This window comes from Lathyrus oleraceus, chromosome 7, assembly GCF_024323335.1.
Source record: "Lathyrus oleraceus cultivar Zhongwan6 chromosome 7, CAAS_Psat_ZW6_1.0, whole genome shotgun sequence".
Classification (NCBI taxonomy): Eukaryota; Viridiplantae; Streptophyta; class Magnoliopsida; order Fabales; family Fabaceae; genus Lathyrus; species Lathyrus oleraceus.
This window is the reverse complement of record NC_066585.1, coordinates 443,746,208-443,773,739: the sequence shown is the minus strand read 5'-3', so window position 1 is coordinate 443,773,739 and position 27,532 is coordinate 443,746,208. Positions and strand designations below refer to the sequence as shown.

The following is a 27,532-nucleotide window of genomic DNA, read 5'->3' as shown; positions in this document are numbered from 1 at the left end:
TATGTAGATTGAGTCACCTTTATGCTAAAAAAATACTTCACCTCTTCCAAATCAGTCATCTCAAATTGATTCATCATGAATTTTTTTAACTCTTTAAATAAGCATGCATCATTTCAAATAAATATCAAGTCATCCATATATAAACACATAATTAAAATATTAAAATTTTCTCTGGTTTTGTTGTATAGTATATGCTCACTAGGGCATTTGTGAAAACCATCAGGGATGAAATAGGTATCAATTCGACTGTACCACAACCATGAAGCTTGTTTCAATCCATAAAGAGTCTTTTTAAATTATTAAACATATTTTTTCTTCCTTTCTTTACATACCCTGGATTTTGTTCTACGAAAACCTGCTCCATGAGTTTTCCATGTAAAAACACAAACTTTACATCAAGTTGGAAAATAATCCACTTATTTAGAGCAGCCAGTGAGATAACCATTCTTATTGTGTCATGCCTCGCTACTGGTGAAAATAATTCAGAATAATCAACTATGTGCTTTTGAGTGTACCCTTTATCTACTAAACGAGCCCTAAAATTGTTAATTTCCCCTTTTTCACTCACCTTTGTTTTGGAAATCCATTTTACTCCCACTATTTTTTCTCCTTCTCGCATCTCCACTAAACTTTTGTATTATTTCTGTCAATTTCTTCAATCTTTGCATCCATATACTTTCAACATCTTGAAATTTTAATTTCCCCATCAAATGAAATAGGGTCACGTCCAACAAATAAGGCATAGCGAGCCAATGTGTCGTCATCTAAGAGCTCGTCACCATTTGTGTAATCATCCATCCAAGTCGGCCTTCTCCTTTAACATTGCATATTTGGTTGTTAAGTTTCAACACCCTCACTTCCATGAACAAACACAAATTTATTTAATTTTTCCCAATCATTGTGTGCATCTTTTTCTACCTCTACATCACCATTTTCTTCTAGTTCAAGAGATATTGATTTTCCTTTATCATGATTTTCCCAATTCCACCCGCTGATTTCATAAAACAACATATCTTTGGAAATACAAAATTTCTTAGTTAGAGGATTGTAAAGATGGTAAGCCTTAGATTCTTCACTAACACCAAACAATACACATTTCTCTACTTTATCATCAAGTTTCTTTCTCTTTGAATCTTGAACATGCATATAAGCAACCCAACAGAATATTATGAAGTGGTCAATAACTAGTTTGTGACCACACCAAGCTTCTTTGATGAATTTCAGGAAAGATAAAATAAAAAGGAAATCCCCATTAAGCTTAGAGAACTAATTCAATTGTTTAATAATGAGAAAAAACTCAGATACATTTAAAAAATCTTTGTCATCCGAAGAAGAATCTTTTTAAAATAATTTCTAGAAGTTTCATACGAAATAATAATCACCATATATGATGGATTTTCTAAAGAATCATCGTTTGAAAAGTCGTGTGAAGAATCAGTATCAAGAGCTCATGCTAACATATGAAACTTTTGTAGCATCATATGAATAAGTTGAGACAACATTTGAAGAATAAATTTGAGAAATCTCTAAAGATTCGTCAAAAGCTTCATCCAAAAATTTATTGGAAAATTAAAGTGAAGCATCTTCTAAGAAACCAACCAAAGAAACTGATGAAGAGGAACATGTGAAGGTTATGGAAACACAAGAAACTGGGGGAGGGGGTGAATTGGGTTTCTAGAATGAAAATATTTTGCTACCCAAAAGAACAAGGAGAGAACTTAGAATAAAAATAATGAACACAAATATTAGTATCGTGATCCGCTGTTAACGAAGCTACCTCAAGTCCACCCTCCATGGTGATTTCACCTTATCATAAGAACTTAATCCACTATAAGCAAACTTGATTATAGCCATAAAGATAAACTATCAATGTCTTCTTGAGAAATTCTGACTATACCGTAGTCTCTCACGGAAATACAACTCAAAAGTTGAGAGATAAAGTGTGTTACAAAGATGCTTATATGAAAGCAGATTACACAAATGTATTACAAATATTTACATATAAATTTTTTTCCTATGAAAGTGTATGAACAAAAGTTCCTTGCGTGTATGGTTTTCTTTCTCTCAAAAGTTACATAGTATATCACTCTTCACGTAGAAGTTCTTGTATTTTTGTTGTTACTGTTCCATTCTTCTAAGTCTTCTTTATATAGGCAATACAAAGATCGGTTGGAGCGTAGAAATGGAATTCCATAAGTAGTTGTATCTTGGCACATCGGTCTATGAATATGGGAGACAAAATGGTACAACAATACTGTCCTTTTCCCACGAAATCAGTGTAGTGGAAAGAATATTGATCTTTTACTATGTACTATATTCTCACGTAAAACTTCTTGATCTTATCTTCTAATATTTAAAGGCTTTATAAGGAGAGTTGATGAAGCATGCGTAGAAGAATCAATGTCTGTATGAGAGAGTCTTCAGAACCTGGTCTTTAGAGTATTGATCTAGAGTCTGGTGACACAGTTCATCAAAGTTATTGAGTGTAAAACTTCGGAGCTTGATAAGCTTAGAGGATTCTCTTATCAGAGTCATAAACTAAAGCTTTCTGGATGAGCGGCGATCAAAAGTGTTGAGCAAAGTAATCTATACCTTGAATATCTTTGAAGAACACACATCATTTTGCTTCTCATAATCAGTGTGCACTAGGTTGAGAGTCTGATGATGTCACACGTCATTTTCTCAGAGTAAAAACTTGTTTCTAGTAACTGAACACTTAACAAAACCATTAGGGTACAACAAATTTCTTTAAGAATATGTGTATTATTATCATCAAAACTTAAGGCCATATGTAGAACCAAATCTTGTTCTTACAATCTCCCCCTTTTTATGATGACAAAACCATGTACTTTGATGAGGAATTTTTACTTGGTTTAATCACATAAAACTTATCAGAGTAAGCTAGTAAGACCCCCCTGAGTTTTATACTATCCAAATTTTCTCAACTTTTTCAGAATGAAGTTTCTAGACTCCCCCAGAGTTTAAGACATATGAAATTTTTAACACATAAAACATTCTAATAAGCATGAAGGTAAGAACTTCCCTGTATGAGATTTTGATTAAAATTTCTTGATTCCTTGTATCAGAATCTAACTTGTATCAGAGCTTGATGAAGCACAAGAACTTGGTTCAATCTTAAGAGCTTGTATCAGATCTTGCTTCAATCAGAATAAGAGCTTGTATCCGAGCTTGATTCCTGGTTCATAAATGTATGAAAAATTTCTAGATAGCCTGGTTCATAATATTTTACAAAATTCCTTGATCATTCAAAATTGTTAGAGTCAGATGTTTGGGATTAGAGAGGAATATAAGTATGTCAAAATCATATCTACATCTCTCCCCTTTTGTAATCGATCAAAAATATATAAAAAGAGGAAGAAAATGAAACTTCATTGATTGAAACAGATAAAGATACAGAATCACAAAAAGAAAAGCTAGGTTTTCTAAAAAAAACTTAAACATAAAAAGGTTTAGGTAGGGCTGGTAGCCTTAACAGAATAACTTGAAGTGGGCCTTCAATATTGGTGTTCGTCTGAGCTTGTTCCTTTGAATATCTCATATTGCTTGTCCATACGAGATCTAACAACTTCATTTTCTAGGTTGAGTTCCTCTATAGTCGCCAGCACAACCAGAGGCACAAATTCAGAAGGCTTCACAGTTCTAGAAGTAGTTCCAATCTTAGATTGAGAAATGACTTATTGTTTAAAAGGAGAAGTAACTTCAAGTTGAATCTCTTGTTCAGTCTAAGCCTCTTTTTTAGAAGCAACCAAGGTCAAATAAGCTTCTGATGCAGTAAGAAGTTTTGGTTTGAACAACTCCAAAAGAGGCTTCATGATACTAGAAAGATTTTCATGGAATTTCTTCTGAGAAGATTCAAAATAACATTTCCCTCAGCTGTCAGGAACAAGAATTGACTCATCTTCTAAAGTTAGTCCAAATAACATCACTCTTAGCAGGTTTGACACAATTTATGTAAGCTTGCATAAGAGAGTGTAGACGATCATTTGCTTCAGACTCAAATTGTAACATGAATTCATCAACAATTGGTTTAGGTTCACGTAGGGTGTTAAGGTTCACTTGGGTTCTGAGGAAGCTTGGGACATGTGTAATTTCATCCTCAGAGTCAGATGAGACCGAAATAGTTTTATCTGAGGAATTAATAGTAGAGGGGGAATTGTTACGGATATGCTTCATGAAAGTGTCAATGATAGGTGTATCTATGACATTTGGTTGAGTTGGTGGTGAAGGTGTTGAGACTAGAAAGTAACAAATTCCAAGAATTCAATGTGAAAGGATGTATGAATGGTATGGAGCGGTTCAGAGGGGGATTTCTCAGGCTCGGTTTGTTGAAATTGTGAAAGGAGTGTCTTAGGAATTTGTGGTTGTATAGGTTCAATGAGAATGGTTTCAAATGTTTGTGAAATAGGTTATTCAGGTTTAGACGGTTTAATGGCAGAATATTGTTTGAGGGGTATGGATGGTTCCAAAAGGTTATTAAGAGGATGTATTTATGAAGTAGGTTGAAGGGGTGAATGAAGATGAAGGGTTAACAACTTGATCAAAAGGCAAATATGTATCAGCTATAGAAGACTTACCACAAGGTTGATTATGAGTAGGAGAATCTTCAAATTTCTCAGTGTTCTTAGACCCTTCATCTGCCAGTACAGTTCCCAGAGGCCTTAACATAGTTATTGCAATCTTAGCCACCTTTGATGAAGACTTAACAGTTCCAGAAGGTCTATCACCAACCTTTTTAGATTCTTTCCTTTTCCTTTTGAGAGGAAGTTCAAGAGGAGCATCCAGAAGTTCATCATAAGAAAGAGCTACATGTTTAATACTTGAGACTCAGCAGTCAACAATGTAAGCTTCTAGAATTTTAGGAGGAACCACTTTGGTAAAAATGGGATAGTCATTAATAGGTATCCTTCTAAAAGATAATACATCTTTATCCAGAACCTCTGAAGGATCAATAACTTCAGAAATCAAAGACATGTTCTTTCAATTTCTTCCATTGAAGATTTCCCCTACATTTGTGACTAACTCTTTAGTCATGTTCATCCTCTATAGAGATTCAACAAGCTTGATTTCAATAAGCACATCAGAAATTAGTCTTCCCATGGGAATCCACTTTCTAATTTTAGCACCACCATTTCTGGTCTCCTTGACTAGTTCCCTCATATACTTGAAAATTATGGAAGGAATATTCATCCTAATCTATAAGAGATGTAGTACATAATGTACTTCTGATCAGTGTTGATGTAGTCATAAGAATTACTTGATGGTCTATGATGCACATATCCCAGAAGAATCCTCAACCACACTCTGAGTCTATTGTGTAGATTCTTTGCATTAGACGAATTCTTACCATCTTAAAAAATCACAGTTGCGATTTCCTCTGATTTTGCGTTTTTGGGAGCCATATAAAAGTATTTCTTGCGAGTCCCATCATGATTGAATAGCTTAGCAATTTATTTCTCAGTAATGCAGAACTTCTGCCCCAAAACATACAAAGAAATTTGAATGTTTGAGTCAGTAGTGTCGCGGTTGGAAAAATGATAGAGTCGCCACCATCCTTTATTCGTTCCTAAGGAACAGGAAAATAATGAGAAAACTTATAAACTAAGGGTGAGATGCTAGGTCCAGGAGTCGGTTAAGTAAGGGGAAGGTACTAGGAACCCCTTACCTCTTCCATTATACTCAATGGAATCCTCCTTCAAATCTAGGGTTAGTGTGTGTTTACAAAATGTTTGCATGATTATTGATTAATTATTAATTATTTGTTATATTTATGGAGAAAATATTTTAATTAAAACAGACGGGAAACCAAAAGAGATTTTTCATTGTCGTATTCGCTAGAGTTTACAACTTTATGCCTACGTACCTTCGCATTGGGTGAGGGATCAAAGTACCATAGTTCTTGTATACAAAATTGTTTGTTGATTGTTTTTATCCCTAAAAAATTCTCACGCACCGGGGTCGGAGAAGTGATTGATTTTAAGAAAACGCCTCAATACGCTAGGGTAGAGGACTTACAGTTTGGGGTGTGTTGAATTGATTTTATCCTTTAATCATTTTGCAAGAATATAATATTTAAATTATTTAATAAAATAAATTAGTGATCATACATGAATATTAGACATGATCCTTATCCTTGATTTTATCCCCGATTTTATCCTTTGAAAACCCTAGAACTTTATCCCATATTTTTATCCCATTGATTATTATCTCATTTGATTGCAAAAATATAATATAATTTGATTAAGAAAATAAATTAAATAAGATGCAATATGACATATTACTTAACCCAAATTTATCCCTAATTTTCATCTCTTAAACCTTAGAAATTATCCCTAATTTTATCCAATGTTTCTTGATTTAGTTAACCCTAATATAAATCTCTAATTTTGTTAAATATAATTAATTGAATTAGTCCAAATTTAATTAATCAACCCATAAATAAATAGATTAAACTATAAAATAAACATAAATCAAACTAAATTAAAAATTAGAAAAAAAAACTAATTAAGTTTAATTGAATTAATCCCCAATATTAAATAAATAATCCTAATTAACAATTAATTAAGTAATTAATTAACTAAAATATTTAAAAACAGGGGGTATTTTGAATTGAATTAGTAATTGGGCTAGAGATTGGGGTGTAAAAAGCACCAAAGAGAGGCCCATTGGCTTTTCCAAGCCCAAAATATACACGGGTCAACCCAGGAGACTCAACAATTGACTCTCAATTGGGACCGTTGGATGGACTGACTAAGGGAAACACATATTTGCTCTAATCCGCTTGATCAATTGACCATCTAAGGGTCAACTAATCAGGGGGTGATGATCAAGAGCGCACAGTCCTAAGGATAAGTGTGCACGTACCAAATTAAGTCAAAGTATGACCATCAGAAGGACCTTGGGATCCCCACGTGTCTCAGATTTGAAATGTGCCTAAAGAGGGTATATAAACGGATTTCCTTCAAAATCCATTTCATTTTCAAACTTCTTTCTCTCTCTTACTCTCTTCTCTCTCTACTTCTCTCTACTTCTCCTTCAAGCCACCACCCTTTTTAGAAACCACCATACCAACCACCGCATCCTTCAATTTTCTGGTTGAACTTCAATCAAAAAATTCAAACATTCAAAATTTCAGCCCATAAGTCTTCATACCCCCAAGAACCATAAAGAACCCTATGAACCCTAACCCTATCCAGATGGACCCTAACCCTCTTCGGATGAACCCTATGGTTCATCATATGAACCCTAACCCTAACAACATGAACCCTAACCATAAATTTCCCAAAACACCAAAGTTTACCCAAATGAAACCTTAATCCTTGGCCGATCCATAAATCGGCCTTTCCCAAACCCCAATCAAACCCTTAATCCTTCAAAATCAACCCCAAAATCCTCTAACCCTAATCCCTTTCAGTTACCCTAAAAATCAAAATTAAATAGTCACAACAATCCATGTTATCTGTAAAATGAAATCATATGTGTTTAAAAAAAAGCATGAAGGTTCCACTCTCAGCAAATATCTTCATCCTATCCTCTTAGATAACTCCACTCAATATAGCATGAGTATCAATTCACCTTTTCCTCACATTGGTAGAAGGAACTTCACTAGGGCTGAACCCGTCCTTGTAGCCAATCCCTTGAAACCAATATTTCATTTCCTCATGCATTGTCACCTCATCCATAGAAAGAGAACCCGACTTGGTACAATAGGAGTAAGCAAACCGGTTAAAGTGGAGACTAGACCAATATTTTGGGTACCAAAAGTGACAAAAGTGAGGAGAATCGACATGGATATATCAAAAAGTAGAATGAGTTGGAGAAGTGAGGGGCTTCACCAATATGAAACGTCCCAAAAAATCTTCCAATCCAGAATTAAGGGGTCGAACCAAAGGTTAACAGGAAGTACATATGCCCTCAATTACAAAAGTAATCCAAGGAAGTATGTCTCTGATGAAAATGTTAACTAAATAATCTAAGAGAGGGCTTCTAGGATTTGTATTCGGTACACAGTTGGAAGATCCATATGCATACCCATGACCCCCAAATATAGCTAGAAGGAAGCAACTTTTAAATGTTTGATGACGACTACCTCAAATTCAGAAAAAGGCAACCAAAACCCCTTTTTTTGTAAACATGCACTCATAAAATAAAATCATGCAGTCATAAAAAGAGTTGCATGTCCTCTTCTCCCATGGAACCATAACGACCAACCATTATGAAGGATCGTTGACCACAATGTCAGTATTGCTTAAAGCAACCTCAATATTCAGAGCCTAGGAAGTCCTCACTATATTTTCATCCACCCAATCATATTTCGATGCATCAAGACAACTTCGAAGATTCAAGTGCTCTAGAACCTCATCATTGCTCATCTCACAACCAACTATATGTAGATGGAGCTTAATGAAGTCGCTAGCATATTCCCTCCTTTGCAAATTGGCTCATTGAAGCTAGCGAAGATATACTCGAACGCATCGCACGCTCGAACATACAACAGAGTCGCCATCGAACTTTATTTATTCCCGAAGGTAAGGCAAACCATTGATAAAATCCTGACGAGTCATCTGTGTAAGTGTATCCTTATTTCCCCCATTTCTTTAACCTTACCAAAAAAAATTTAGCCAAGAAACCAGTACATCTTGAACATTCAGGCTACAAGACAGGTTTATAATAGGATGTAAAAGACTTGGGAAAACTTTTTCAAAAATCGGTATTGTCTTAACACCTTAGGCTTCATGATTATAAGAGTCGATCCCGATACCCCATATGCTGTAGCCCCAGTTTTTGTTCCAAATAGGTCCTTAAGCAGTTTATCCTAACAGTCAGCTCCGACTTAAGCATGCTCTACGTAGGGGACCGATGAAAATAAGTGAATGATCACAAAAATCCTTGCTTTGTTCCGAAACCGCATGAAAATCCGGGCTAGGTGACTCTCACACGGTCATTTAACCCAGCAAAAAAAAAGGTATGCGGAACATGTAGGAGAAAAATAAAAAAATAAAAAAATAAAAAGCCTATTTGTTTGTTTGTTCAGAGGTATCCGGTGCTGAACTTGGTAGGATGGATCACGATCCAATCCCCCACAACTACAAATTGGGTTGAATAAAGAGGTTACACCACCTTATGTACCAGAGCCCCATGCTTAGAAAAATAAAATAATAAGCCTATTTGTTGGTTGGTTCAGAGGTATCTGGTGCTGAACTTGGTAGGGTGGATTACGATTCAATCCCACACAACTGCGAATTAGGTTGAATAAAAGGGTTACACCAACTTATGTACCAGAGCCCCATGCTTAAGATCATGATCACTAACCGGTCACTTTACTATGAGTATGTACAGATAACAGGCTTAATGTGACTGCACTTGAATGAAAAGGACTTTAGGAAAACAAAAAGAACGCTTAGGTATGGTGGGGTAATGTGGATTGATTTGTATAGGAACGAAGCCTACGACCGCAATTGCGGGAAGTGTCACTATAATACCCTTAGTTCGATTCGTTAGTACCTATCGATACATTCCTTTAATGAACTCGTAAGTCTTTTTTCCTCGAATTAACTCTAGTTGATACTGATTTTCTTGCATAAACTATAAAGAGTTTTGCTTGAGGACAAGCAAAGGTTTAAGTGTGGGAGTATTTTGATCACACCGAATTACACCGTGTTTTTGACTCGGATTTCACATGTTTATTAGGACTTTATTATCATTTTATTTGTATTATGCTCTCTTTTCTCTTGTTTTCAGATATTTAGCACTTTCGGACTCTTTTGGAAGAAACGAAGCAAAAAGACCTAAAATTAGGGTTTTTCGGCGAAATTACACACATGGCGGCCGCTATAGGGGAAGCCATGAGTCACCAGCCCTCAACTAGGAGGTAACCGCCACGTTCCCATGATTCACCCCATTTATACACATGGCGGGTGCCACCTTTGGAAATCACGTTCCCACTAAAGCCCAATAAGGAGAAGTTGGAGGGCACCATGGTCTTTACAAACTGCTGAGAATCTCTATGAATAGCTCATTTTGTTTTGTTTTCTATCATCCAACTTAGTTTTACAGCACTAAGCATATAGTTATCATTTGTAATAGCGATAATCCGTCACATCGGGGGGTTATCGCACCTTTGTGAGATTGAGTTGGGTCACTTCGAGTTGCTGTCGTCTTTAGCTTCAAGAGTCAAAGGTTTATTTTTGTACCAGAATCGAAGCCTCCGTTTGGAGCAGGTTCTTATTTATCGCTTTTATTTTATTTATTTCCCGCATCGCTTTTACTTTATTTATTTCCCGCATCGCTTTTACTTTATTTATTTCCCGCATTCGCTTTTATTTTATTTATTTCCCACACTCGCTTTTATTTTATTTACTTTCCGCATTCGCTTTTATTTTATTTATTTCCCACACTCGCTTTTATTTTATTTACTTTCTGCACTCGCTTTACTTTATTTACTTTCCGCACTCGCTTTACTTTATTTATTTTATGCATTTTTACTCGCTCTTTACGCCTCGCATTCTAAAACAAACTTTTCATCTTGATTAACACCGTTGTGTTCGTTTGTGTTACCATGTTTGGCTAAATCTTTTAAAGGTTAGAATGTAAGGATCACGGTTAAAGTAATGTTTCACATATTGAAATCTGTAGAAATACTTTAAAGGCTATTTTGATTTTTAACTTGAGTTTTCTAAAACAAACTTGGTTAGTTTTAATTATTCGAGGAGTGCGAAAGCACCCTGGCATAGTAACTAGGAATCTTTATCACTTTAAGGAAAAGCTATTTTTGAAACTGTTTTCGGACGCGTTGATAGGTTTAAAATAAGTAAACTCCTTGGGTAAACTTTCCAAATCAAAATCACTTTTCAACTAAGTTTACGAGTCTCATTTCTTAAAAATAGGTTTACTACTTTAGCATTTTGCGCACCTTTTATAAGTGACAATAAAAGGCCTTAATTTAAGGGTAAACTCGATTCTGAATATGCAAAAGCGACAGTTCCTGTTAAATGGATTCTTTTCAAGAGTTGAAAATATTGCCTCATAAGTAGTTCTATTTAGACAATCGAAACATCACTTAACTGACGTGAAATTACATTCAACTTGTCTTTACCTGCATTTACTATTTACCGTTATTTTGCAAACCTAATATCTCTTTTATACCGCCTTATATAAACACCGTAACGATAGTATTCGATAGATTGACGATTGGTCTCTGTGGGGTCGATATTCTTTTATATTACTTTGACGTTATTGTAACACCTCAAAATTTGCCCTCCTCTCTTGGGACTAGCTTAACATATTGCATTTCATAGTGTAGGGCATTAGGCATGTGCATATTGCATATCATGTGGAAATAAAAGTCATCCTCCTAAGTCTTTCCCAGAAGATAGAGAGTTGTGTAGTTCAAACCTGAGGGTCTTATTGAATTGATCACTAGCCATCTGAGGGTTTGTGCTTCAATTGGGGTTTTCTTGGTTCCTCAAGGAGGTTGAGTATTATCTTGATTGCAAGGGTGCATCATCATCATCATGGTTATTTCCTTATCCAGGTTTACTTCGAGCGTTTCCTTTCCCTCCTTTGGGATAAATAACGCACGGTGGTGGCTCTGTGTCTTTTCCCGCCGGTTGTTTTTCGCGTTGCGACAGCTGGCGACTCTGCTGGGGAATAAGAAGTTGACCTCTTGCTGGTCCATCTTCCCTAAGCGAGTCAGTCCTAGCGCTCTCTAGGATAGCTTTGGTTGCTTGTGCTGCTGTATTTATTGCATTTATGATTATTATACTGTGACTGTATATATTTGCATATATGTCTGCATGCATCATATTACCATTATGTTGGACTCTGTACAGGTTGGTTCCCTTGATTTGGGGTGGGTGTTCTGAGTGGGGCTAAAACCCAGGCCCGAGTATACACCTAGGATTAGCGTGGTCTCATGTTGCCTCTCATGTTAGGTCAACATGTTTTTGGCGACGTGACATACCACAAGCCGGACGAGGTTCTTTTGAGGGAGCTCTTCCTTTGTGGAGTATCCACTTTGGTTGAGTCACTTCATCTGAGTTGTTGACTTCGGTGACCGTTCTTTCCCGGATCTTTGGCTTAGATGATCTTATGAGAGCTGCAGCGGCACACCCGAAAGGGCAAACCCGTTGAGTATCTTGTCCGATTCTCGAGACCATTATCCGCCTTAGGATGACCTGATTAGAATTCACCTGTGAGGGGAGGGTTTGATTCCTACAAATGCATGTTCTGATGGTGACTTTGATGGTGACTGATGGTTCAGTTCTTGATCGAGGTCCTATTTATAAGTCGGATTTATGGATTTATTTCTGAGACGCCGGAGTTCTGTCCGTGGTATTTATCAGTGGGGATCCGTTTATTTCAGGATTCCCTGGGTTGATTCAGATGATGTTGTGGTTATCAGTTCAGTGATTTCCCAGTGATGATGGTGATATATCCTTCAGTTCCGTTTATTTCGGAATCCTAAGCCGGAATTATGGTTATTCAGTCCCTCAGATGGTTATGATCAGTTCAGAGACCGAGACTTCAGTGCAGTGAATGTTCAAATGACTTGGAGGATGGCACAGTGCATTGCATTCATGCATCAGCATCATTCCCATTTTGCATCCATCGACATCTAACCCATGTCTATCCATACTCAGGGTACATTCTCGATTGAAATTCTGGTTGAGAGATATCCTGATGTCAGAATATTGTTGTCAAATTATTATCCGTCTCGATGAAACCAGGATCAAAGGACAGAATGTTCCTCATACGGATAGACATTGCATTCATGCATGAGTCATAATAACCTGTCTTCTGTTTTGAAGGTGTCAGTATTTAACGTGTTTGATTGACACAGGAATCATTGCTCGCGCGCGCCGAATCATTCCCTTGCACGTAGCACGTCCGCACCGATACCCTACCAGGCGCAACAGATCCAAGCTGATGGATACATCCAACGCAGACATTCTCGAGCTGAAAGAGAAGATGGGAGAGCTGATCAATGTCATGTAAGGGTTTGCCGTGGGACAAAAAGCACTTGCTGATAAAGTGGAGAAGCTCGAGCGGGCTTCAGCTGCCAACAGTGGTATCAATTTAGAGGGTGTCTCCAACCATGGCCTTGGGGGTTCTAGGGATGGAGGAGATCTCGGAAAGAAAACTACTGCTGGTGTAGTGATAAATAATGGGGGTGGTTTCGGTGTTGCCACAGGCGGTGGACCAGGTCCGATGGGTAATAATCTGAAGGATAGTTTGTTTCTTCCTTTCTTTGGGGCCGAGGAGGATAGGGAGGAAGACAGAGAAGCAGACCAGTTCTCTGTGCTAAATGAGCAAGTTGGTCAGTACGGTGTTCCGCCGCCGAACAAGGAAATTCAGGTGCTAGCAGAGAAGATCAGGGCTCTGGAAAGCCATGCTACTCTGGGGGTTGTTAATATGTCGAACATGGGGCTAGTTGAGGGGATTGTGATCCCGCAAAAGTTTAAAGGGCCCACGTTTGACAAATACAATGGGAGTTCTTGCCCGGAAACTCATCTCTAGGCTTTTGTCCGAAAAATTTCTGCTTATACAATGGACCAGAAGCTTTGGATGTATTTCTTCCAGGACAGTCTGTCTGGGGGGTCTTTGGAATGGTACACCAAGCTGAGGTCATCTGATGTCAAAAGCTGGCAGGATCTTGGCGATGCATTCTTTAAACAATATCAATTTAATGCTGATATGGCTCCTAGCCGTACCCAATTGCAGGGTATGTCTCAGAAGCCTAATGAGGGGTTTAAAGAATACGCACAAAGGTGGAGGGAGTTGGCTGCCAGAGTTCAACCTCCGCTGGTGGATCAGGAAATATCTGATTTATTCATGGGTACCCTGCAGGGGACCTTTGCTGAAAGAATGGTAGGATGACCGGTTACCAATTTTGCTGATATAGTAGTGGCTGGGGAAAGGATTGAAAAATGGCTGATAACGGAGAAAACTCAGGGAAAGGCTCCGTCATCTGGAATAAAGAAGCCCTCTGGTAATGGTCAGCATAAGAAGGAGGTTGAATCAAGTGATGTGCATGCCAAGAGGGGTAAGGATCGTTATCACCCGTATGCTGCTGCGGTAACCATTCCTGCTGGTAATCAATCTATAGTACAACAACAGCAGCCACCTCAACAGAGAGTACAGAAAGTCGGGTGCCAAGTGAGAAAAGGGAAGACAAATCGGCAGTTTGATAAGCCACCCATGACGTATGCTCTTCTGTTGAAGAGGTTGAAGGATCTTGGATTGGTGCGGCCAAGGATGTTAGCTCCGTTGAGACCTGATCAGAGGCCTTCCAGTTATGATGAGAATGCCAAATGTGAATTCCACTCTGGTGCCCCTGGACACAATGTGGAGAATTGTAAAGCTTTTAAGCATATTGTCCAGGACCTGGTGGATTCCAAGGCCATTAATTTTGCACAATCTCCAAATGTTAATGCTAATCACATGCCCGCGCATGGTCAGATGGGGGTGAATGCAATTTCTGAGGATAGGAGGACGATTGGGCTGATGAATGGGGATCAGTTAAAAACTCCAATGTCTGTGGTCCAGAGACCTCTGATGAAGAGTGGAGATTTCCCTGGTTGTGATAATTGTTGTGCGGCTGTCGCCACAAACGGGTGTGTAATGATGAGGGAAGCGACTCAGAGAATGATGGAGGTGGAAATGGATGGCGAAAATTTTGAAACACCATGTCAGGCAATTGAAACCGTCAAGGTGGAGAATGCCATTATTGCTGAGAAAGAGAAAAAGCCGTTCATTTCTTCTTACAAACAGGCCGTGGAAGTGGTGAGAAATGGAGGGATCCCAGGGTGGGGAGGAATGATAGACATTGCGGTGAAAGCAGAGAGGTTCGGGATTGGTTATCAGGAAAGCTAAGACCCGTCTGAGCAAAACAGAAGACGTTGTCAACCGTTCACATTCATCAGTGCTGGAATGCTGGATCCAGGTCACGCTTGTGCGGTGGGTGAAGAGATTGACAGTGACTGCGAACTTGACTCGTGGATAAAATCGTGTGTACCAGGGAACTGGAAGGCCGAAAAGATCATCACTGTCACTCTACGTGAAGAGTAATATTTCCTGTTTTTCAATTCTGTTTGCATGAAAGCCATACGTTTTGCCCGAAACGTAATGGTCCATTGTAAGGGCCATCTCATGTGTTTCATTTTGCAACATTTTGCATCATTAATAAATGGATTTTTTTCACAACAAAAGCGGTGTTCCCTGTTTTTCATTTATTTTTGCAGTTTAAAACAAAAATAAAAAATGGCAATGTTTGTTTTCATTTTCCCCCTTTTTGATTTGTCTCGTTCCGACTTCAAAAAATAATTCTCTTGATCTCATTGATAACAATTCGGTTACACCTCTGTATGACTTCGACAATCCGATCTATCATGCCGAAGAAGAAGGCGAAGAAGATTGTGATCTGCTGGAAGATTAGCCAGGTTGTTGAGACAAGAGGAGAAGGTGATTCAACCGCACAAGGAGAGAGTGAAATTGTTGATCTGGGCACCGAAGAGGTCAAAAAGGAAGTGAAGGATGGGGCCGTCTTGGAGGCGAGTGTCAAGAGCGGAGGTGGTGCCATTCGGTCTCAAGAGCGTCGGTGCCACGCATCAAAGAGCTATGGCGACTTTGTTTCATGATATGATTCATCATGAAATTGAATGCTATATTGATGACATGATAGCAAAGTCCCAAACAGAAGAGGGGCATCTGGTAGATCTGGCCAAGCCGAGTGGACCAGTTGAGACAATTCAAACTGAGGTTGAATCCGAATAAGTGCACTTTCGGAGTGCGGTCCGGTAAGTTGCTGAGGCTAATTGTGAATGAAAGAGGAATCGAGGTTGACCCTGCTAAAAAAAAGAGAAAAAAGAAGAAAGAAAAAAAGCCATATAAGAAAAATGCCTGAACCGAGGACAGAGAAGGAGGTTCGTGGTTTCTTAGATAGATTGAACTGCATCTCACGGTTCACATCTCATCTAACAGCCACGTGGGAACCCACTCAAGCTGTTGAGAAAAAAAGATCAAACGGTCAGGTGAAATAATGATTGCCAAGGGGCATTGAGAAATAAAAGAATAAGTTGCAGGAGCCTCCGATTCTGTTGCCTTCCTGTGGAGGGAGACCGTAAACCCATACTTGACAGTCCTCGAGGAGTCTATGAGGTGTGTATTGGGGCAGCATGACGAGTCTGGTCGAAAAGAGCATGCAATTTACCTTAGCAAAAAGTTTACCGACTGTGAAACAATATATTCACTGCTCGAGAAAACTTGTTGTACTTTGGCATAGGCTGCTCGCTGACTGAGACAGTGTATGCTGGTTCATACCACTTTGTGGATTTCCAAGATGGATCTGATCAAGTATAAAATTGCGAAGCCAGCATTGACCGGACGGGTTGCGAGATGGCAAATGATTTTAACAAATACGATATTCAGTATACCTCTCAGAAAGAAACAAAGGGGAGTGTATTGTCTGATTACCTCGCCCAGCAACCCACTGAGAATTATCAACCGATGAAGTTTGAGTTCCCTGATGAGGACATCGAGGTTCTCAAATCGAAAGATTGTGAGGAACCGATCCCGGAGGAGGGGCCTGACCCTGAATCCGAACGGATTCTGATGTCTGATGGGGCTGTCGACGTGAATGGAAACGGAATTGGTGTTGCTTTGGTTACGCCAAAGGGATCCCACATTCGTTTTGCTGCCAGGTTGACATTTGAATACACCAACAATGGTGGTTGAGTACAAAGCTTGTATCCTGGGTATCGATCCTCGGCGTACGTCTACTGGGGCAACACCTTTCTCATTCGTGTATGGGATGGAAGCCGTGCTACCAGTTGAGGTTCAAATTCCGTCGTTGAGAGTCCTGATGGACGTAAAATTGCAAGAGGCTGAATGGGTAAGGACTCGGTATGAAGAGTTGAGCCTGATTGAGGAGAAGAGGTTGGCGGCCATCTGTCATTGGCAGTTGTATCAGCAGCGGATGAAGCGTGCTTTTGACCGAAAGGTACAACCTCGGGTATATCATGAGAGATATGGTGTTGAAAAGGATCCTTCCTCCTCAAAACAATCGTAGGGGCAAGTGGACACATTATGAATGTCAATTCGTGGTCAAGAAGGTTTTCTCTGATGGAGCCTTGTTGTTAACGACCATGGATGGTGAGGATTTTCCATCCCCTGTGAATGCAGACGCAGTTAAAAAATACTTCGTATAAGAGACCCGCTGGACGAAAAGAATAAAATAGTCCAGGCAAAAATGGGCATCCCGGCGAACCAGAAAAAAAAATGAAAAGGTTCGGGAAAAAGTTAGGGATAAAAAAAGAAAAAACTGTACACCCGGCAAGTTGAAAACCCCACAAGGGCGGCTTGGGAAAAAAAGGGTATCCCGGTGGACTGAAAACCCGAAAGGGTGGTCCAGGCAAAAGAGGGATTGAAACGAACAACTGCGTCTAGCATGATCATTTGTACTTTGGATATGACATGGATAATCCCCGACAGGGATCAATCGGAAGCGTCTTGTTCAGAAGGCAGAAAGCACGGAGAGTCTGAGGACATATGGGGTGTAACCGAGTTGGAACTCGATGAGATCACGGTTTCACATTTCCATTAGGATAGATTTTTCCTTTTGTGCGCAATTACCTCTTTTCAGGAATTGCTTTCTGTGTATTGCTCAGTTTCGAGCCACACCTTTTTCAATCAATAAAATGCATATTCAGTCAAATAATTTTGTTTTTGTTTTCATAACCGCTTTGATTGCAAAAACATCCGTTTATTTTGATAAAGAATCTTTGCATTTTGAGACATGGAGATCCCTTCCAATGCATGTTTATAAGATTGAAAGCTTGAAATCTTATTCGGAAGGTTGAGTGACCCAAGTGTTGAAATTTTGGCACGCCTGGGGTACGTTTTTATCTAACGATCTCTGTTGCAGGTGCTGTTAGATATTTTCACTCACTTGCAGGTTGTGACGTGAAGCTTTGTGACAAAAGATCCCCGTGGAGTCCGATCAGGGACAAGGAGTTGAGAATGGTGAAAGGACGGCGAGAAACGTGCGACGATCCTGGAGGATTAATCAAGAAGACTCTTCAAAGTCTGAAAAATTGGAAAGTTGATACCAATTTGAGGGGTTCGACCTCCGTAGAGTACGGGGAAATCGAGAATACAAGGTGATGAATCAGAAAAGTCCAGGCAAGTCTGGGAGCTCTCAAAAGTGGAAAGCTGACACTGGAGTTAGATGGTGAATACCAGGGTTCGACGAGTCGACGGGTGTTCTGTGCCAGATTTTCCTTATTTCCCCAAGCAGAGTTGGGATTGTTACCTCCCCAGTAGGTTCAGGGTCTGTGTCTTCCCTAGCAGGGTCGGGATGGTTATCTCCCCAGCGGGTTTGAGATCGGTGTTTCCCCAGCAGCCAGGCCTAAAGGTTGCTATTTCCCTAGCGGAGGTGTTTATTGGTAGTTGTTCCCCCAAGCAGTGTCGGGATTGTTATATCCCCAGCAAGTCGAAGATTGTTGTTTTCCTCGCAGAGTGCGTTGGTGGTTTCTTCCCCAACGGAGTCCCCAAGTGGATCGGGTTCAGTGGAGTTCATCCCCGGTGAGGGTGGTCCTTTCCCCAACGGCAGTGCTATTCCCCAGCAGGGTGGAGATCGGAGCGGTATCGAGTTCCTCAACAGAGTGCCTCGAGCTCCCCAGAAGAGTCCCTTGAGGGGATATTTTTTATGCATTCATCATTTAGGAAAGCATAGCATATTGCATACCTAATTGCGTAGCATTTCCATAGTTATGGAGCATTACGCTGAAAACAAAATCATGCATCATTATTGCAAACATAAGCTAGTCTCAAGCCGTGGTTACCGTTTGAGAATCACTTTATTTGGTTGGAAGATCAGCCTCAGCATTGCAAGCATCAGCTAGCCTCAAGCCGTGGTTGTCGTTTGAGAGTTGGTTTCGCTGGAAGTTGGAAGATGTTACTCTGAGGAGTTTAGCATCATGACGTTAGAGCAACAACAGTCCCCCCCAGTAGTGCGATATTGGAGGAAGAATTTCTGTCGTGCGAGATGGAAGTTGGAAGATGTTACTCTGAGGAGTTTAGCATCATGACATTAGAGCAACAACAGTCCCCCCAGTAGTGCGATATTGGAGGAAGAATTTCTGTCGTGCGAGATGGAAGTTGGAAGGTGTTACTCTGAGGAGTTCAGCATCGTGATTTTGGATCAGCAGCATTCCCCAGTTAGTCCCCGACAAGCGTCTGCCTGGTTTTGACATATGTAGATGTTATCCCTGCGATACCGGTAAGTGTCGTGTCGATCCCCGTAATGTTTCTTTTGTTCGATGTCAGTAAACATCATTCTTCGATGTCAGTAAACATCATTCTTCGATGTCAGTAAACATCATTGTTCGATGTCAGTAAACGTCGAGTTCCTTCCCGATCATCAGTAAATGTCTGGTCGAGTATCCTTTCTTTGGTGTCAGTAAACATCATTGTTCGATGTCAGTAAACGTCGAGTTCCTTCCCGGTCATCAATAAATGTCTGGTCGAATATCCTTTCTTTGGTGTCAGTAAACATCATTGTTCGATGTCAATAAACGTCGAGTTCCTTCCCGGTCATCAGTAAATGTCTGGTCGAATATCTTTTCTTTGGTGTCAGTAAACATCATTGTTCGATGTCAGTAAACATCGAGTTCCTTCCCGGACATCAATGAATGTCTGGTCGAATATCTTTTCTTTGGTGTCAGTAAACATCATTGTTCGATGTCAGTAAACGTCGAGTTCCTTCCTAGTCATCAGTGAATGTCTGGTCGAATATCTTTTCTTTGGTGTCAGTAAACATCATTGTTCGATATCAGTAAACGTCGAGTTCCTTCCCAATCATCAGTGAATGTCTGGTCGAATATCTTTTCTTTGGTGTCAGTAAACATCATTGTTCGATGTCAGTAAACGTCGAGTTCCTTCCCGGTCATCAGTAAATGTCTGGTCGAGCATCCTTTCTTTGGTGTCAGTAAACATCATTGTTCGATGTCAGTAAACGTCGAGTTCCTTCCCGGTCATCAGTAAATGTCTGGTCGAATATCTTTTCTTTGGTGTCAGTAAACATCATTGTTCGATGTCAGTAAACGTCGAGTTCCTTCCCGGTCATCAGTGAATGTCTGGTCGAATATCTTTTCTTTGGTGTCAGTAAACATCATTGTTCGATGTCAGTAAACGTCGAGTTCCTTCCCGGTCATCAGTGAATGTCTGGTCGAATATCTTTTTTTTGGTGTCAGTAAACATCATTGTTCGATGTCAGTAAACGTAGAGTTCCTTCCCGGTCATTAGTAAATGTCTGGTCGAATATCTTTTCTTTGGTGTCAGTAAACATCATTGTTCGATGTCAGTAAACGTCGAGTTCCTTCCCAGTCATCAGTAAATGTCTGGTCGAGTATCTTTTCTTTGGTGTCAGTAAACATCATTGTTCGATGTCAGTAAATGTCGAGTTCATTCCCAGTCATCAGTAAATGTCTGGTCGAATATCCTTTCTTTGGTGTCAGTAAACATCATTGTTCGATGTCAGTAAACGTCGAATTTCTTCCCAGTCATGGGTAAATGTCTGGTCGAATATCTTCTGATATGTCGCCATTAGAGTGGTGGTTGGTGTTATTTCCGGAATTGCCAACGGAATTATCACAAGAAAATGGAGAACGAGGTTCATTGTTTGGCAGCAAGACTACTATGAAGTTGTCGGGGTTCAACTGCGGTGATCCGGGATCATCTGCGTGAAAGAAAATATTTGTTCGGGGTTCAAGAAAAAAAGAAAAAATCAATCAGAAAGTTTTGGGGTTCAAGGAAAATAAATAAATAATAATAATCCCCAGCGGATGCGGCGTTCAGGCCATGGGTATTCCTGGGTTGCCATTTATTTTGGTATCCAAGTCAACATTCTGTTTCGGTGTTCAGGCCGACTGTCTCCGTACCAGACGGATTTTTCTTTTGAGATCACTTCTTTGCCGATTCTGACAGGCACTGTTAATTATTTCCCAGCAGAGCGCAAATTGTTCGTCTGTTCTTGGTATTCAATCACTCTTCACCCTGATCATCTGAAAGCCGAGGCTGTTCATATCGACAGGTTCACATTGGATTGAATAGGGGCAGCTGTAACACCTCAAAATTTGCCCTCCTCTCTTGGGACTAGCTTAACATATTGCATTTCATAGTTTAGGGCATTAGGCATGTGCATATTGCATATCATGTGGAAATAAAAGTCATCCTCCTAAGTCTTTCCCAGAAGATAGAGAGTTGTGTAGTTCAAACCTGAGGGTCTTATTGAATTGATCACTAGCCATCTGAGGGTTTGTGCTTCAATTGGGGTTTTCTTGGTTCCTCAAGGAGGTTGAGTATTATCTTGATTGCAAGGGTGCATCATCATCATCATGGTTATTTCCTTATCCAGGTTTACTTCGAGCTTTTCCTTTCCCTCCTTTGGGATAAATAACGCACGGTGGCGGCTCTTTGTCTTTTCCCGCCGGTTGTTTTTTGCGTTGCGACAGTTATTCGTGCACTTGCGAATCACAGCGATGAAGTTTTTGGCGCCGTTGCCGGGGACCAACTTCGTCAAATTTCGTACCCTGTTGTTACACCGTATAGACTAAGGCATTATTAGCCGGTAAATGCGAAGAACTCGTAGTACCGGAAATTTAGTAGATCCTTTAGCGGAACCCGAATGTTATACTCGTACACGCCTCTTACTCATCCGAATTAAGAAAGTTATGGCCGAGAATCGCGATAGGCGACCTCTTAAGGAATTTGCCCAACCCTCTGATGAGGAACCTAGTTCGAGTATAGTAAACCCCCTTATACCTGCTAATAATTTCGAACTAAAACCGTCTTTGTTGCAATTAGTGCAACAAAACCAATACGCGGGTCTCGCTACCGAGAACCCGAATCAACATTTAAAAGTTTTTATCCAACTAGCCGACACCTTTAAATCTACGGCGCTTCACCCGATGTGATCCGTTTAAGATTATTTCCTTTCTCCCTCAGGGATAGAGCACGCTCATGGCTAGATTCACTTCCAGCTAATTCAATAACTACCTGGGAAGACCTTATGAGAGTATTCCTTGCTAGATATTTCCCCCCTAGTAAGACTGCCGTTCTTCGAAACCAAATAACGAGATTTGCTCAAAACCAAGGAGAATCGCTTTTCGAAGCTTGGGAGAGATATAAAGAGTTGTTAAAAGTTTTCCCACACCATGGCCTAGAGCAATGGCTGATCGTTCATACCTTCTACAATGGACTCCATTAAAATACCAAGATGAGCATCGACGCTGCTGCAGGTGGCGCGCTAATGAACAAACCTTATCCAGAAGCTTGTGACCTAATTGAGGATATGGCCCAAAACCATTATCAATGGGGAACTGAACGAGCATCAATAGAGAAAAAGGAGACCCAAGGTGGAATACATGAGGTAAGCTCTCTAGACATGATGCAGGAAAAAATGGACGCTTTATCCCTTAGGATCGAACATATGTCTACAAACACTAACACCGTAGTAGTAGTCCACACAGAGTGCGAACTTTGTGGATCTAAAGGACATGAATTGGCGGAGTGTAACCTTTTAAACAAACTAAATACCGACCAAGTGAATTACGCCCAAGGTAACCCGTTTCCAAACACTTACAACCCTGGATGGAAGAATCATCCAAATTTCTCTTATAGAAACCAGAACCCTATCCAAAATAATGCACCTCAGAGACCGCAAGGTTATCAAGCCCAAAAACCAAATCAACCTATGCAAGTTGTGCCCCAGAAGTCTAACCTTGAGAAGATCATGGAAAGCTTTATATCGGGCCAGACTCAGCAAAATAAAGAATTCCTAAACCAAAACAATCACGTAAACGAACTTATAACGCAATTAGGAACCAAGGTTGATTAGATAATCACTCACAACAAGATTCTTGAAACCCAGATCTCACATGTAGCACAAAACCAAGCCCCACAAACTACACCTGAAGGCCAATTTCCTGGACAACCTCAGCCAAACCCTCGAGGCCAAGCTAACACTATCTCGTTACGAAGTGGGACCGCTTACGAAGGGCCTAAGAACCCAACAATGAGTGAGTCCAAAACTTCTAACAACCAAGAAGAGGAACCGTAGGAATCCGAGAAACAAACCAACCAAGAAGGTGAAGCCAAGGATAAAACTTACAAACCACCGCCCCCGTACAAACCACCAATCCCGTATCCACAAAGACTTAAACAAACCAAAGTCAACAACCAATATCAAAAATTTATAAAAGTGATATAAAAGCTTCATGTAGAGATTCCTTTCACTGAAGCTATCACCCAAATTCCGTCTTACGCCAAATTTCTCAAAGACATCTTAACTAACAAGCGTAGGCTCGACAATCCCAAACCCTTGGAATGCAACTTTATTTCTGAGGATAAACTTACTAAGAAGGAGAAAGACCCTGGCAGTTTTTCTATACCTTGCATTTTAGGAAACCATGTGATCAACAAAGCTTTCCTAGACTTAGGCGCTAGTGTAAGTTTAATGCCCTTAGCTGTATCTGAGAGGCTAAACTTAGGAGAGTTACAACCAACTAAGATGTCCCTACAATTAGCCGATAGGTATGTTAAGTATCCCGTAGGCATTTTAGAAGACATCTCAGTTAGGATCGGTCAACTTTATATCCCAACAAACTTTATGGTCATGGATATAAAAGAAGACGAAGATATCCCTATCCTTCTAGGTAGACCATTCTTATCAACAGCCGGAGCTATAATAGATGTCAAAAGAGGGAAATTAACCTTCGAAGTAGGGGACGAAAAGATTGAGTTCATTCTTTCGAAATTCCTGATGGGACCAATTCTAGGAGACGCATGTTATGCGATCGATATCATAGATGAGTGCATAAGAGAATTTGATTAGGGAGAACCTAAGATTGAACCATTTTCAAACCCGAATGAAAAGGGTGACGAGTTAGAGGAAACGGAACCTCACACTAACGAATGTTTGGATCTTACTCCAGACCCTTCACCTAATTCTCAAAAACCAGCCCAAGAACTTAAGGAACTACCCAAGAACCTAAGATATGAGTTCCTGGATGAAGAAATGAACCGCCCAGTAATAGTTAGTTCCACCTTAAACCAAGACGAGACGAATCGACTCTTGAACGTTTTAAGAAAATACCCCTCTGCCCTAGGGTACAACATCTCTGATTTAAAAGGTATTAGCCCATCCGTGTGTATGCACCGGATCTCACTAGAGGAGGATTCAAAACCTTCCAGAGAACATCAAAGATGAATCAACCCTGTGATGAGCGAGGTGGTGAAGAAGGAAGTCCTTAGACTATTGGAAGCTGGTATAATCTATCAGATCTCTGATAGTAAGTGGGTAAGTCATGTACATGTGGTACCCAAGAAGGGAGGCATCATAGTTGTGCAGAACGAAAAGGGGGAGCATGTCGCTAAACGCATAGAAGGCGGATGGCGTATGTGCGTAGATTATATGAATCTAAATAAGGCAACTAGGAAAGACCATTCCCCCCCTTCCATTCATAGATCAAATGCTTGAGAGTCTTTCCAGACACTCTTACTTTTGTTATCTTGATGGATATTCTGGATTTTCCAAATACCCATTCACCCCGAGGATCAAGAGAAAACAACCTTTACCTGTCCATACGAAACATTTGCTTACAGACGAACGCCGTTTGAACTCTGTAATGCGCCAGCTACTTTCCAACGTTGTATGATGTCAATCTTCACAGATTATCTCAACGGAATCATGGAATTATTCATGGACGACTTCTCGGTGTGTGGATTAAACTTTGAAGATTGTCTTATTAACCTTGAGAAAATCCTAGAGAGATGCGTAGAAGTTAACCTTGTGTTAAACTGGGAGAAATGCCACTTTATGGTCAAAGAAGTCATAGTGTTAGGAAACATAATATCTAAAAGAGGCATTGAGGTCGATAAAGAAAAAATAGAAGTTATAGAAAACCTTAAACCTCCTAAGACAGTTAGAGAAATCCGTAGTTTCCTTGGACACGCCGGTTTCTATCGACGCTTTATAAAAGACTTCTCTAAAATAACAAAACCCCTGACCGACCTTCTGATGAAAGACATCGAGTTTATTTTCGATGAGAAATGCATCAAAGCCTTTAACCAGTTAAAACAAGCGTTAATTTCAGCACCCATTCTACAAACCCCAGATTGGACTAAACCCTTCGAAATAATGTGTGATGCTAGAGATTTCACTATAGGAGCTGTTTTAGGGCAAAGAAAAGATAAGAAACTACACGTAATATATTACGCTAGTAGAACCCTAGATGCCGCTCAATTAAATTATACAACAACAGAGAAGGAACTTCTAGCTGTAGTTTTCATAATCGATAAATTTAGGTCTTATCTTGTAAGATCTAAGATTATAGTCTATACAGACCATGCAGCTATCTGTTACCTTCTGAGCAAAAAGGATGCAAAATCTAGATTACTCAGGTGGATCCTTTTGCTACAAGAATTCGACTTAGACATTAGAGACAAAAAAGGAACAAAAAACGTAGTTGCTGACCATCTTTCCAGATTAGAGCATTTAAAGCCAGATCATTTACCTATAAAGGATGACTTTACCTATGACAAACTAGTAGCTAAGATAGACACCACTCCCCTTAAACGTGACAGAGACAACCTCGGGACGATTTCAGAAATTAGCAAAGTACCATGGTACGCTGATTTTGTGAACTATCTAGCCGCTGATATCATACCACCTGACCTCAACTATCAACAGAAGAAGAAGTTCTTTAAAGATATAAGACACTTCTATTGGGACGAACCACTCCTTTTCAAAAGAGGAACTGACAACATATTTCGACGTTGCGTCCCGGAAGAAGAAGTCAGAAACATCATAGAGCATTGTCATTCTTCTCCCTATGGTGGACATTCAAGCACATCCAAGACATATGCTAAGATCCTTCAAGCTGGTCTTTATTGGCCGACATTATGGCGTGATGTCCATGCTTATATTGTCCGATGTGACCGGTGCCAGCGCACTGGAAACATCTCAAGACGTGACGAAATACCTTTGAAGAACATCCAAGAAGTAGAACTATTTGACGTTTGGGGTATAGATTTCACGGGACCTTTTCCATCTTCATTGGGAAACAAGTATATTTTGGTAGCAGTTGACTATGTGTCCAAGTGGATAAAAGCTATAGTCGCACCCACCAACGACACAAGAGTAGTCATCAAGATGTTCAAGAACAATATCTTTCCCAGATTTGGAGTTCCACGACTTGTCATAAGCGATGGTGGATCGCATTTATATCCAGAATATTTAATAAGCTCCTAAGGAAATATGGAGTGAAACACAGAGTAGCAACATCATATCACCCCCAGACTAATGGTCAAGTGGAAGTATCCAACAGAGAGATTAAGCATATCTTGGAGAAAACTGTATCAATATCTAGAAAAGATTGGTCTGAAAAGCTAACAGAAGCACTATGGGCTTACATAACTGCTTACAAGACCCCCATTGGAACTACACCGTACCAGTTGGTCTACGGAAAGTCATGCCACTTACCTTTTGAACTCAAGCACAAGGCATATTGGGCCATCAAGACCCTCAATTTGGATTACTTAGCATCTGGCAAGAAGCGAATCCTTGATATTCACAAATTGGAGGAACTTCGCCAGAACGCTTACGAGAATTCCGTTATATACAAGGAGAGAACCAAAGCTTGGCACGACAAGAGGATCATGAAAAAGGAATTTAATATAGGAGACTCTGTTCTTCTCTTTAATTCGAGATTACGTCTTTTCCTGCGTTCGAGATGGACAAACCCCTTTGAGGTGTCCAAAATCCTGAAATCCAGAGCAGTTGAAATCCGAAATAACTCCTGTAATCCATTCGTGGTAAACGGACAAAGATTGAAGCAATACCAAGGAGGTGACATACCCACAGAATATCATGACCAAACTCTGACCAACCCTCCAGTTCCTACCTCTAACATATAAAGTTTGAATCATCAAGCTAACGACGTTAAACAAGCGTTGCATGGGAGGCAACCCATGACTTCTTTTCCTTTACCTTTACTCTTTTTAATTTATATTTATTTGTTTTATATGTATGTATATCTATGTGGAGACTAACAGTTATAATATTTGTGATTTCAGGTGTCCTCTGTTTCTAATCTGGCTTTTCAGGAATGGAGAATATTGACACTATTCCAGTAATATTTCGTGACCCAGTTCAAGAGCAGCGCTACACCATGCTTTCACAGCGCCCGATGCTGCCTACTAGATATCCCGACTCGAGCTGCATGGAGGCATTAGGCATTGAGCCTAGTGTCATGCACTTATGCAATCAGTTACAGTGGGATGAATATACAGATGTTATGTACGTGACTTATAGGAACCTGACTTTGGAGTTCCTGAGCTCGCTTCTCTACGAGCCTTATGTTGGTCATGCCAGTGATGGAGGATACATTAACTTCAGGTCGTTTGGGGCAGAATACACCTTCAACCACAAGCGTTTCAGCAACTTGCTTGGTTT

The 27,532-nt window shown here is 40.0% G+C and overlaps 1 non-coding gene across 1 annotated transcript; it reads right to left on the bottom strand.

Annotated features, from left to right (window-relative positions):
* Window positions 1-22,132: 22,132 nt before the first annotated feature.
* LOC127108813 (small nucleolar RNA R71) lies at window positions 22,133-22,239 on the bottom strand. Its single transcript, XR_007796324.1, has one exon. It is a non-coding gene; the product is annotated as a small nucleolar RNA R71 (small nucleolar RNA).
* Between the last annotated feature and the right edge of the window lie 5,293 nt (window positions 22,240-27,532).